We start from the raw sequence: 14,778 nt of genomic DNA on the forward strand, positions 1-14,778 counted from the left end.
TATGGTCAAAACAGCTTGGAGAGTGTGCTAAGTTTATGTCAACTGGACACAGGCTGGAGTCATCTGAAAGGAAGGAGTTCATGAAGGGCCTGGTAATGCAGAACCAAAACCACAAAATCTCCATGACTCAGGGCAACAGCAGGATATCCGAGAGGAGTCCAAGTGAGGGCCCAGTATTGACAGTGTAGCAGAAGCCAGAGGCCCATGAGCCAGACCGATGACTCGTTGCAACGGACATCTGCAAGTATAGCTGTTTAGGCAAAAGTAAAGCTGTTTATGACACACCACAGCTTTCAAGGCAAGATTTTTGTTTGCTTGTTTGTTGTATTTTTCTTAATTTTAACTTTCTATTTACTTTTGTGGGCGGAGGTTACAAGGGTGGAGGGTGAGTTTGGAAGGCGTGGGAAATGAGTGGGATTGGGAGGTGCGATGTGAAATTCACAAGGAATCCATAAAAAATTATGAACCCTCCCCCCCCCAAAAAAAAGAGAAAAGGGAAAGAGAAGCAGGCTGAGAAAGCCATGGGGAGCAAGCCAGTAAGCAGCACTTCTCAGTGGCCTCTGTCTAAGCTCCTGCCTCCAGGTTCCTGCCTTGCTTGAGTTCCTGCCCTGACTTCCTTCTATGATGAGCAGTGATAGGGAAGTGTAAGCCGAATAAAGCCCTATCCTCCCTGAGTTGCTTTGCATGGTGTTTCATCACAGCAATAGTAACCGTAATGAGACAACAAGGAAGGGATCTATTTCATCATCCAATTCCAGGTAACAGTCCATCACTAAAGGAAGTTAGGGCAGGAACTCAAGGCAGGTATCTGGAGGCAAAACTGAATCAGGGGGAATTCTGCTTCTGGCTTGCTCCCCATGTCTTGCTCAGCCTACTTTGCTATACAACTCAGGGTTCTGGAGAGATGGCTCACCCTTGTTGGGCATTCCTTGATATTAGTATCTCAGATAAGGTAGGCTATTCTCCTCAGCTAGGCTGTACCTTCAGCAATAGCCACTCTTGAACTCTCTTCAGGGGCTTCAATCCTGCTACGTGGTGTCACAGCTCAGCTTCTATCCATGACTCTTTCAATCCTGCTGCTTTTACTGCAACTGGGGCTGCATTTGCATCTTCACCAGTGACCTCTCCTGGCCTCTTATACTGCCAAGCCTCAAGCTGATTTCCAGGGTCTCCTAATGCCTTCAAAACCAGGGTCATGAGGGTAGCTCTTCTATTAACCAGTTTGACAGTTAGGTACAGCCTTGGGAACCACAACTTCTATGTGCTGACCCCAAGTAAACATTTCCTAGAATATTTGGCCTCAGTGATTTTGGTCATTTCTTAATCATAGCTAATTCTTCAGCTCTAGCTAATCAGGATTGATTATGCCAACAAGGCAAAGGTCTGACTTTTAAGTGGTTCTGATCCCTTCTTAGTCACAGCTGATTCTTCATTCCCAGCTGAACAAAATCACAGAGTCTTAAATTTTTTTTTAAATAATAGTTCTGATAGAGTTTTTGTGATATTCTCAAACCTCCCCCTTGATGAGGTTGGTTTGGTGTGCTTTGTATTCAGATGCCAACTTCTGTGCCCCATTATCAGGTTGCAGTCCAGATATGGGCACTGTATTGACCAATGTGCTATAAAGAATGCTTCCCAATAATCTGTGATTGGTGAATTAAAAGCTAGAGCCTGTGACTGAGCTAGAGAGAAGAAATCAAGCCTTCAGATTGAGTGAGGGGATCTCAGGTAGGGGTCCAAAGAAGAAGGACAAAGGAGAGGAGAAGAAGGAGATTGCCATGATGCAGGATGGAGCATGAGGAGGGACCATGAGCGTGCAGCCAAGAGAAGCTTGCCCTGAGGACACACGCGGAACAGATAAAGACTCAGTTGGCAAGTAATGGTGCACCTACCTGGTTATTAATACACTAGTCAGGTTAAAATAGCTTGTAACCTGCCCAGGATAGTGCCAGCAGCTTGTTAATAAAACCTGATGTTTCTGTGTTGTTCACTTGGGAACTAAATGGACAAAGTGGGGCAGAAATCCCCCATAAAATTACTATAATACCCCATGAAGATTCACATTTGACACTGTCCTCAACGTTATTTTCTAAGTTCCCACAACAGTGCATTAAATTCTGAACACTCAATGGCCTTTCTAGGCCATTGCCAAGTGCCAAAGTCTTCCCCCAAAACATGATCAGATCAGTCACAGCAATACCACACAAACCTACTACCAACTTCTGCAACTGTCAGGGTTTCTATTGCTATGATACAACTCCATGACCAAATTCAACCTGAAGGAAAGGCTTGTACTTCCACATTAGATTCCATCATGGAAGGAGGTCAGGGCAGGAATCTAGATGTAGGAACTGAAGCAGAGGCTATGGAGGAATGCTGCTTACTGACTTGTTCCCCATGGCTTGCTCATCTTGGTTTCTTATACAACTGAGGACCATCTGCCCAGGGGTGGCGCCTCCCATAGTGAGCTGCCCTCCCAAATTAATCATTAATTGAGAAAATGCCCCCCAACCCAATCCAGTGTAAATATTTTCTCAACTGAGGATCTTTCTTTCCAAATCGCTCTAGGTGTGTCAAGATGACAAAAAAGTAGCCAACACGCTAACCTTTTATAAAGATCCTTAGAATTCATGTTCATTGTCCTTTCTTCACAGTAGCAAGGAAACAGGATGCCCAACATGTGATGGATAACAACAATGTGGTACGTACATACAGGGAAATACTTTGGTGTAAAGAGAAATGAAATTTAAAAATTTGGAAGAAAGTAAATGAAACTTGGAAAATACTGAGTGAGGTAGCCCAGGTGCCACAAGTTATCCACTCTACGTGGAGGTAGAGTCCTTAAGAGGGAGTGGGGATTGAAACATATGTGATATGAAAGTAGAGTTAGAGAATACTGGAGTGGAGATGAGAGCAGGAAGATGGAGAAGGGGGGAGAGTTAGCTAAAACTAGGATGTTGGAAAAAGCCATACGAAAACCTATTGTAAGACACTTTAAATATATCTATATCTATATATCTAATCTATATCTATCTATCTATCTATACACACACACACACACACACACACACACACACACACACACACACACACATATATATAATGAATTTTAAAGGAAACATTTTTCATAGGTGGATGCTGGTGCTCCCTGAAGCTATAGGTTATTAAACAAAAATCCCAGTACTAGGTATGATACCTTTTTATGAGTTGTTGGACAGGGAGTTTAGAGGTTCCCAAAGTAATATAAAGGTTTGATATTACTTCTAGCTGTGTCTCAGTACTTAGAGATACCTGTTTTGGCTGCAAAACATAGAGAAACTGACCTGGAACTGACCTGGAAACTTCCTGTCTATTGGCTATCTTTCACAGTGACAAAGGGTATTATGCAGGAAACACGTTGTAGTGGTGAACCACAATGGCTCCCATTGGCTCATATATTAAAGGCCTGATCCTCAGTTGGTAGAACTGTTTGGGAAGGATTAAGCGGTATGGCCTTGTTGGAGGAGGTATGTCACCTGAGGTCAGATTCGCGGTTTCAAAAGTACATGCCGGACCTCTCTTGCTTCATGCTATGGATGAGATAGCTTCACTGACTTCATCGACTGCTTCACTGTTATACCTGCCTGCCTGCCGCCATGTTCCCCACCATGACAGACATGGATCGAACCCTCTGAAATGGTCAGCTACAAAATCAAATTCTTTCTTCTATAATTTTCCTTGATCATGGTGTTTTGTCACTGCAATAGTAAAGTAACTAAGACAGTCATCAACAATCTTGTCTAGTAATGAGTCCTGAAAGCTAACCTTGCAGTCAACATAGCCTGGTGGATAGTGGCATCGTTGTTATTGGCACAGTCAACCAACCACTTTCTTATTAGACTTGATGTCTATTCATGCCTGGTCCTATGTATCTTTCCAAAAGTCCCTGACTGAGGCGGTCATCTGCCCTAAGGAGGACCTACTACCATTGTTTCGTTAAAATGGAGATGGTAGCGGGGAATGGTGGTACACACCTTTAATCCTAGCACTCAGGAGGCAGAGGCACGTGGGTCTCTCTGAGTTTGAAGCAAGGCTGATCTACATATTGAGATTTTTTTTTTTTAAAAAAAAGTGGTAATTGTGTCAACCTTCTGTCTAGATGCTTACATTTTTATCTATAGATTAATGCTGCTGTCAGCCTTGGTCAGAAAGGTTTCTGTTTACGGTGGGTGATAGTTCATGCAGAAATTCATAACTCATCAAAACGCGGAGAATAAGTGACCATTGAGTTGACATCCTTCCTTCTGAGTTCAGAGAATCTTCTGAAAGAGGAAGAAAGAATGTAAGCGGCAAAAGATGTAAGGAGTGCAGTGAGAGGCTGTCCTGTGGATACAACATGGCTGCCGAACACACTAACTCACAGCAGCAGTGTTGATCCACCCAACAGCTGTGCAAGACTAGGTTCAGTAACACCCTATAGTGAATGGGGATGGGCCTCATAAGTAGCAATAGACAGTTAGTGGTTACTGAGCAAGGAGAAATCATATTCCTCGGTGTTGTAGCCACTGGTAAATTGCCCTTGCTCAAGTGCACTCATGCGTACACACATGCACACACACACACATGCGCACACACACACACATGCACACACACACATGCACACACACACACATGCACACACACATGCACACACACACATGCACACACACACATGCACACACACACATGCACACACACACATGTGCACACACACACACATGCACACACACACACATGAAGAGATAGGGATGGGGGAGAAGAATAGAGGGAGGGAAGGAGAGAGAGGGGAAGGGATGGGGAGGGAGAGGAAAGCTGAAGGGTAACTTGTTAGGAAGAGGAGGAATTAATTCAGTGGGGAGGGAAGGGATAAGGTGATGTAGGGGAGGAATATGACCAAACTACGTTACAGGTGTGTGTGTGTGTGTGTGTGTGTGTGTGTGATTGTGATGAATAAATAAACACATTCAAACAGAAAAATAAAGACTGTTTCAGAGTCAGACTGAGTGAGTCTCAGTTCCAACTGTTACTTCTACATCTGTGACCTTGGAGAGGTTATTTAGCTTCCTTTGGCCTTAATTTTTATCATCTTTAAAATAAGATTATGGGAGAATAATGCTTATCTCATAGTGCTGGTGTGAGAATTAGATGCAATGCCTGGCACACAGTAAGTGTGTGATAAATGTTAGCTATTAAAACTGTGTTCTAGAGCCCCATGGGACTATGTGAGTTAGATCCTGGTGTATTTTGAGCTTCATTCCAGAAAAAGGTACATGAGTGTATGTATATATGTTATTTGATATTGCCAGGAATAGCTAAATTTATCTGTCAAAATTTTCTTCCTAGCACGCTCTTTTGAGTCACTGATTTGGCTTTTAAGTAAGCTTAAAGGTTGTTAATTGGGAGAACAGCCAGGCAAACTTACCCACGGCTTCTGAGTCACATGTTGAACAAATCTGGCAGCATAAGCTTCAGGCTGCCTTCTGTTTCTAATCACTTTTCTTCCTAATTTAGTTTCTGCCACCCAAAGGGATTATAATTTATTTTCATTGCAAAAATCATGAAGATGTCACAGGATGAAAACTACTTCCAAGTGGATGGGACCCATGTCTGCTGATTCTGTGTTCTAACCAGGAGAGACCCTTTTCTTTGACCTGAGATATGTCACTGATCTAAAGCTGCCGGCAAAGTTTCAACTACACAAGTCTTTTCCTCGCAGAGATCTCTGAAATTATAAAAATTAAGGAAAAAAAAAGCATGGGCCAGCATCTAGTTTTCAGAAGAAACCTTTTTGTTTGGTTGGTTTTAAAAGGTATTTACTTTATGTTTAGTTGTGTGTCTATGTCTGGGTGTTATATGTATAGGTGTATGTATGTGTGCTGATACAACACGGATATTCTTCATGTGGAAAGCAGAGCAGGGCACCAAGCGTCCTGGGCTATTGCTGACTTACTCCTTTGAAATATGGTCTTCCATTGAGCCTAGAACTAAACTGATGGCCAACAAGCTCCAGAGCTCCTTCCATTTCCTCCTCTCACCTCCCAGAGTTCTTGGGGTACAGGTGCATGTGCACTCACATCCTGTTTTTTACATGGGTGCTGGGGGCTTTAATTTCAGTTCTTCATCTTAGCACAGTAAATAAGCTTACCCTACTGAACCCTCTCCAAAGCCCTGGCCTCTTTCTTAGCAGAACGACCTCTTTCACTTACACTACTTTGCTCTCACCCTGTTGTAGAACTCTGTCTATCAGAAGTGATATGGGTTTGCTGTCTTCAAACCAGAGAAGCCATGATTACACATGAGGCTCCCTGAATTCCAGAACATACATAAACTATTAACAGTGTTGGGGGAAACGGAAGAGTCCTTCACAACCCTATCGTGGAGTATGCTCCTATGTGTCACCTTTCCCCTATATTCTTGGAAAGAAATTATATAAACTTTAGGTTAGGGTTAAGGTAAGAGTTAGGTTGGGGTTAGTGTTGGGGTTGGGGTTAGGGTTAGGATTAGGTTAGGTCCAACAAGTTAAACTTGGTGGAATTGTTTTAAAGTACTAAAAACACTCAACAGAAGATAAGAAGAAGCAAACAAAAATCCCATACAAGCAATAACAACAACAAAATTTCACAAAAAATGAGGGCCCTGTTCAAGTTACTCTAAGGCTGAGCTGGAGTTCCCATGGAAAGAAATTACAAGCAGCCAAGTCCAGCGACTGCGAGCCTCTGGCATCCTGTAGAGCAGTGGCTGTCCACCTTCCTGACACTGCAGCCCTCCAACAGAATTCTCCATGTGATGACCCTCAACCAAAAATGATTCCATTGCTACTTCATAACTGTAACTTTGCTACTGTCATGAGTCATAACGTAAACATCTGTATTTTCTAATTGTCTGAGGCAAGCCCTGTGAAAGGGTTGTTCAACCCCCAAATGGGTCTCAACCCACAGGTTGAGAACTGCTGCTTTCAAGAATGAACAGCAATTCACAGAAGGCGTGATTGACAGACAGTAGAGTTTTAAAGCCCGTGTTTGTTCCACGGGTGGGCAATTATCCCTCCAGAGTACGCTGCACGTATTTCTCTCTCAAGAGAGCACACTGGTGCTTTCAGCAGCCAAGTATGGCCAGGCCAGAGACAGCACAGGCACATGGCCTGTCAAACTCAATCAACCTGCTCCATAGGAGTTATAGCAGGCCACAGCTTGTTTGCTCTCTTTTGGCCTGAGTCCAGCCAAGCAGAACAATCTAGCTTCACTGATCGCCATGGCGACAGGGAGCCCTGTAGCATTGTCCCTGGATAAGGAGACTAAAACACTCAATAGAGAACGACTGTGCTTCAGAATGAGCTGAGGAAAATAGCTTTGCCGCTGTACCCAACATTGCTCTTTTGAGGGAGCAAATGACTCAAACAACAGGACATCCTCCTTGGACGCCCCCCACCCCACCCCACAGCATGCCTTTAATTGCTGAATCTCAAGAGCAGTGAGCATTTCTTGGAACAAATGGTGGTAGGCCTTCAGAGATCCTGCAGGCCTCTGTATAAAGATTTCACTACATAGTGCTAACTCAGTTTTACAGATTTAGAGATATGTATGAACACACCTAAAGGAGTGAGGCCAGGAAACCAGTCTACACCGGGTGCAGCCACAGCTGTGAAACTCTTAGAGGAATTGTGGTTTGCAAGGCACATATGATATCTGACAAGGTGACAGAAAAACAAAACAAAGCAAAACAAAAAAACAGCCTATGCTTGTGAATGTAAAAATATGTTAGAAATTCAAATTCAGACGGAATCCTGTATGAGCGGCGGTGGGGGGGGAGGCACATTCACAAAATGAGACTGTTAATGCAGGGATGATTTATATCTCTATGAGGTATTAGTCAAGGAGGCCACAAAACATTCATGCCACAGGGGAATTACCTCTCACTGAGCTATTGGTTAGGAAGGCCACACCCAAGGAGGCCCCCTGCTACAGCATAGGTCATGACCACTGCTGCTGGCAAAACCCTGTTGTAGAAGAGACTACAGACTGTAAAATAGGGGAAAATCAGACTGGGACTGATCTACGTGCTCCCTTTTTTGCTTGCTAGAATTCGTAGCACAAGAAGATGCCATGAAAGTTGCCAAAGAGTTATTGCTCACAATCCTTCCTGGCTATGGCCCTTGTGTGTTTACCAGATAAGATGTACCCACTGGTACAACAGTTGTGGGGACAATCAACTATTTTCCAACTGGGTTTAAGGCCTGCTTTACAGGTGAGAACACACATCTGGTGTATAACCAAAAGCAAAAGCCCATGGCTCCGGAAATCCCAGGCCCCACCAGGAAGGCTGCTGCTATTGTTTTGTTAAGTGGATGTAGTGTGCCTGTCAAACTGCCTTCTGAACATTTGCTCTTACACTCATAAATTACTGCTCCTATCAACATTAATGGAAGGATTTTTTTTTCCAGTGGGGGCTACTTACTGTGATGATTCACAGTTAGTCAAACTGTTGAGGGTGTTTATTGCTGTGGGGTGGAATATTGCTTGGCACAGCAGCCTGATGAGCAGAGATAATCATGTGTCAGTATCACTTTCCAAAGCTTAAGGCGCACTGAAGAAGAAGGTGAGGAGGGAAGGTAAGAGTTGGAGGAAGGGGTGTAGTAGAACTATACTCTGAGGATGGCTGGCCATCTTGTTTTCAAATTTGAGAAATTGTGATTGCCTATAGGAGGCACAAGATTCAAGCTCCCCCCTCCAAAAGGAGGGAGGGCTCATAAGTCTCCTAGACCAGGAAGATCCTCCCTCCCCAAAGATGTATAACATTTCTTGGTTAAGGATCAAACAATTTCTTAGCAGCATAAGTTGACCATGACCTGGTAAATAACTCCTAACCTATCCTCTGATGGGGAACCCAGGAAACTTGCTGCTTCTCAAAGCTCTATATGAATGCAATCACTTCTCCTGTCTGTTCTCTCTGTCAGAGGTGACTGGAAAAATAATTCCCTGAAAAAAAATCATTTAACACAATCATATCTGTAATGGTTTTTTACACAGAGATATTTTTGTTCCACTTTGAAATTCCTATAAAAAAGAGTTGAAGCCATGCTTTCTGTCAGCTCTGAAACCTATGTCTTGTAAAACAACAAAACTCTTAACAAAAAAGGGGAGAAAGTGTGGTTTATCTGAATTCTATACATGAGTCCTAAGATCACAAACTGTCTCACCTCAGTACATCCCACAGCAATACATCGCTTGTACTGAACACTTTTCCTTGGAGATCTTACTGTGTGTTGTTTTTTTTTTCCTGCTACAGACTTTATAGCACGAATTCCTTCTTTGTGTAAATATCCAATACAAATATGTTTCTTGGGCTAGAGAAGTGGTTCAGTGGTCAAGAGCACTTACTTCTCTTCCAGAGAACCTGAATTTGGTTCCCACCAGGTACAATAGGTGCTCACTGCCACCTGTAACTACAGCTCCATGGAATCCGACAACCTTTCTGGCCTCAGCAGGTACCACAGACACATGGGCGGGTGCTCACACACACACAGACACACATACAAACACACACAAATTTTTTTTATTAAAAATATGTTTCTTGAGGGTTAAAGATTATGTCTGTAATCTTTGACTCTATCTTCTCTCACAATTATTATAATGAAGTAATAGTTACTTGCTATATCATTTTGACAATTAAACACAATGGCGAACTCTCTGGAGCATAGTGAAGTGTTCAATACAGCTAAGCGGTCCCTTTCTCTTCTTGATTGCTATTCTTCTTCCACGGCATCTCACAGAGCAACAGGAGGCGATACAGAACAGGGATTCAGAGTATAGGGTCTGGTTTTGATTTCCTGCTCAACCACCCCCTAAAGAATGCAGGAAGCATCACTTCTCTATGACTCATGCTCCTTGCCTGCAGATTGGAGATAGCACTAGATCTTACTTCATAATGTTGCTGCAATAATTAAATAAGAGTATCAGGTAGAGCAATTAGAACCTAACACATGGTGGGTATTCCAGAAATGTCAACTGCTACTATCTCAATGCACAGTGTAGAGTAGATGCCTAGTATATATTTTGAACTGGAAAAAATTCTTAGTTTAACTTAGGTAGCTTTGGTTATTGTTCTCTACCCAGTTGTCTTCTTTCCTATTTAATCTGCCAGGTTATTACACTTGGGTCTTGGGAATGACTCACTAGAACAGGTCCAACTTTTTAAATTGTAATATAGAAAAATTGAAGGAAAAGCCAGAATGAATTATTAAGTAGATTATAGGCAGAGGAATGGAGTTTAATGTGAATGAGAGATTTGTACTGGTATACATCTTAATCAAACCTTAGGATACTAAAAGATAAAGTCTCATGCTAATGTAATGTTGATGTAATTGCATCAGGAACAAACAGAAATGCTAATACAGGGTAAAAAATCAATATCTATGGAAGTGTCAATAACGTTTTGTTTCTTCTAAAGAGCTAACATGATAAATATCTCATTAATCTGTGCAGTGTTTCAAGAAAAGTATAAGGTACTTAATTCAGACATGTTGCTTTGTAAAATTATAACGTAGGGAACCAATGCTCTCTGTAAGAATGAATGAGCTACACCGTGGCCCTTAGCTCTTTTTCTCAGTCCCTCTTCCCAAAGGCACCAATTTTCAAATCCTTTAGCTGATGCTTAGGTAAGTTTGTCTGTATCTCTAAGTAGTTTATTTTGGCCTTACTTGTGAGATGAGAGCATGCTTATTTTTTCTTGTGCTTCTTCCATCATGATCAAATCCCTGAGCTCTCATCCCTGTCCTTTCCACAGATGACCATACTTAGGGCTAGTTCAGTGATAAACTATTGAAATTCTATTTTCTACTCAGAATGGAGGCTTATGTAAATTGCTGTCACAATTTACTTCCTAGATGTTTTATCTTGTTGCTCCATCTTGACTCTTCCTGATTGCACTTGTCTTTTTCCCATATGTCCTCATCAGGTATTTGATCAATGTCTCCTGGGAGAGCTGCCTGTGCCGCTTCCAACAATGACGCCCCTTTACCAAAATCCTGTAAAAACCTTTCCTCCTGAGCTGGATGGATTTCCTCTTTCCTGTTTTCAGTGATCCTCTTTCTTGGTTTATTCATTTTTTAGATCGAGTACATCTTCCATCCACTAGTTTCCTTGAGGAAGGCTGTATGTGGGGTGGGGGGGGGAGCTTACACTCACGCATGTACACACGCATGTGCATGGGCTGTTCTAAATCAGCATATAACATGTTAGACACCATCCTAACATTTTTGAACAAAGTATTTTTGTGGCTCTCCTTCCTCAACCCCCTGCTATTCCTGTCGTCCTTGTTGCCACTTTCCTTCCCTCCTCTTTCATGTCCCAAATGCCCTCTGCCTATCCCTCATTCTTCCCTATTACCAGATTTTACCCTCTCTTGGTTTTCTACATTTTTTTTAGAAATATGTATACATATTTGTAGCTTAGAGTATTCAATAAAGAACATTTGGTTTTTGTCTTGAGTTGGGGGGACAGGAGGTAAACATTTTGTGAACTTGTAGGTCTAAATTTTTTCCTTATTCTTCACTCATACTTGCTTGGTACTTTAATTATAGAACATGAAGTTTTTCTTCAGAATTTTGAAAGCATTACTTTATTGTCTTCTGAATTTCATAGCTTCCTTTGGGAACTTACTTATATCTCTTAAACTTTATGAGTTTCCTGGACATTTGTAGAACCTTCTCACTGAATCCAGTTCACTAGTGTGCGTCTATACAATGACCTGAATGTATTTTCTCCAAAATTCAGTTGTTGAACTTAATGACTAATGTGGTAGTATTATTAAGTACACTTTTTAAGTAGTAGTTAGTTAATGGGAAGCTAATTAACTCTTCCCCCTCATGAAGTAATTAGATGACATTATACAAGTGTTTAGAGGAGAAGGGAATTCATATTTTCTTGTCTTTCTGCCTTCTGGCATGTGAGAACACAGTATGTTTCTTTCTAGAGGATCCAGAATCAAGGTACTGTCTAGAAGCAGAAAACAGCTCTCACCAGACACCAAAGCTGCTAGCGCCTTAGGAACCAGGCGCCCCTCCCCAGGCGCCCCTCCCCCTAGCCTACCTTCAGGGACTCAGTGCCAGCTGACAAGTCATTACTAGCCTCCAAATGCCACAAGTATACCCTTTAGAAGGTCCCTGCCGTTATGGCTCTTTGTCATTCTCTTTCCCCTCTCTCCTGCTTTCTCTCTGTGTGTGTCTCTCTGTCTCCCAATCTCTTTCTTTCTCCTCTATCTTAGCTCAGAGGTAGCCTTTGTATACCCCACCCCCAGTAAATCTCTTGGGTCAGATTTGTTGCTTGTTATCTGCCTCCACAGAAACCCTAACAACCTCTATCTTGGATCTCATAGGTGCCAGAATGGTGGGAAATAAAAAGTTTTAAATATGATGCAGTCTCTGTTGTCTTCCTATAGAGCACGAATGGACCAAGGTATTCAGCTTGTAGGCATTTATGCTGAGAATCTACTGGGCCTTCCACTTTTCCCCCCAAGTTCTCATTTTAACCTCCTGATAAATGCTTGAAAATTTGAATTTATAAGTAAACTGAAATAAAAATCCACACCCTGTGTTGTGTTTTATTAAAAAAAAGAGAGAGAGAAAGAAAGAAAGAAAGGAAGGAAGAAAGAAAGAAAGGAAGGAAGGAAGGAAGGAAGGAAGGAAGGAAGAATGAAAGAGTCAAGGATGTGTTTGATAGAGGCATGGTATAGTGAGGTGGAAGGTGGTGCCTCTGCAGGGCCATGCTGAGGCATCCCTCTCCCAATCCCCTCAGGTACCAGCCATACGACAGATATAGTATGGAATAGAGTTTATTTAGGGCATGGAAAGTGGAGTTGGGAAGAAAGGGGATGGGGGAGGGAGAGGGAGAGAGGAGAGAGGTGGGCCAGGAACACATGGAGAGAGGGAGAAGGGAGAAAGAGAGAGAGAGGGAGAAGGGTCAGGAAGAGAAGGGGCAGAAAGTAAGAGAGTGAGAAAGTAAGAGATCAAGGAGGGGACAAACAGCCCCCCTTTTTTATGTTCTTAAACAGCTCCTTTTATAGTGAGTCAGGCATACCTGTCTATTGCCAGGTAACTGTGGGGCAGAGCCTAGAAGGAATGCTAACAGCCTATAAAAACCCTGGGACTTTTTTCTTCCTATACACTATTTTCAGCACATTAAAAAACAAAATAAAACAAAAGCTATGTCAGCTTTGCTCCAATCTCTTCAGGATTGAATTCCTTAGTACTCATATTGAAAATGAGAGGCTCAAGAGCTGCCTGGAAGTTCTGAATGAGTGCTTGCTCACAGTGTAGTTTCCAGTAGAGTGAGCTGCCTGAGGCCTGTTGTTGAGGAAATTCCCTGACCTCAGTATCAACACATACACGACTATCTCTAGGTATTTCCTCTGGAGTCTACTAAATCCCCACTAGAAAACACTCATTTGCTTTTGAGCTTAGAGATGGGGGACTGATTACCACCATTCTGGTTGAGAAGGACATCCTGAATTTAGAATATATGCATCACTTAATTCCTTCTTTTTCTTAAAATAGACTTCTGTCTTCTGCTGGGCCTTGGAAGGGAGACACCCAGTAGTCTGAAGGAGGAGAGGGGCATCCAGGGATAACATTACTTCCTAAATAGCTTTTAGCCAAGCTGCTCCATTCTTCCAGAGGTTACATCATCGATACCCACACTATCAATGCCTGCATTTTGTTGGTGCTTTAAGTTGACCTGGTTCTTGGTTTTCTGAAAGAAGAGGCTTCATTTTTCATCAGTATTACTTTCTTATAATTTCAAGACAGTTGGTGCTGTGTCTTCTCATGTTCACTTTAACTTAGTTCTAGGCCTTCAAACAACCCCTTTACTTTATTTTAGAAGTCAGAGTGTATGTTCAACCAGTCATTCCTGGGCAATTCTGTTTTCTTTAGGTAAATATCCCATATGAGTGTTTTCTAGTGCTTGCTTTGCAGGTCTTTGTGTTTGAGAAAAGCACAGGCAGCAGACAGAAGCTGGTTATGTAGAGATGGAGAACTTTTTCCTTTCAATTCAGCTTCCTTCCTTCATAGTTAAGCCAAAGATAAAAACTTTCACAGTCAAGAACCAAGAAGTTATGAGAATCTGACTGTAAAAAACACTATCAAAATACCATTTTTGAACTATCATAAATGATATAAATACATTTAAATTGATTTAAACATTGAACAGTGTATGCATGTATAAAACATTGTATATAATTATGAGTAATTTTATATTTCACATTAGTTAAGATAAATTTAATTAAAAAAAACATGAATTAAAAAAAAAAAAACACCACCACCAACAACAACTATAGGGCTGATGAGATGGGCCAGCAGGTATTTGCTGTGAAACCTGATGACCTGAGTTTGATCCTTGGGACACACGTGGTGGAAGCAGAGAACCAAATCTTACAAGTTGTCCTTTAAATTCCAAAAGTATACTGCAGTTAGTTCCAGCTACTTTGTGAGTTCTTTCTTCCACCCTTCTTCACTCCTTCTCTTCCAACTTTTCAACCCCCTAATACTAGATAAGAGAGAAAAAAGGATAGAGGGGAAAAATAGAGAGCTCCTTGAATAAAGTCAGAGGTAGGTCAGTGTGGTGATTTGAATATGCCTGGCCCAGGGCGTGGCACTATTTGGAGATATGGCCTTGTTGGAGGAAGTGTGCACTGTGGGAGTGGCTTTTCACCCAGTTCAAAAGAGTTAGTTTTTTCTTAGCAACCTTCAGATGAAGATGTAGAACT

Source organism: Grammomys surdaster, unplaced genomic scaffold (genome assembly GCF_004785775.1).
Source record: "Grammomys surdaster isolate TR1022 unplaced genomic scaffold, NIH_TR_1.0 188, whole genome shotgun sequence".
Lineage (NCBI taxonomy): Eukaryota > Metazoa > Chordata > Mammalia > Rodentia > Muridae > Grammomys > Grammomys surdaster.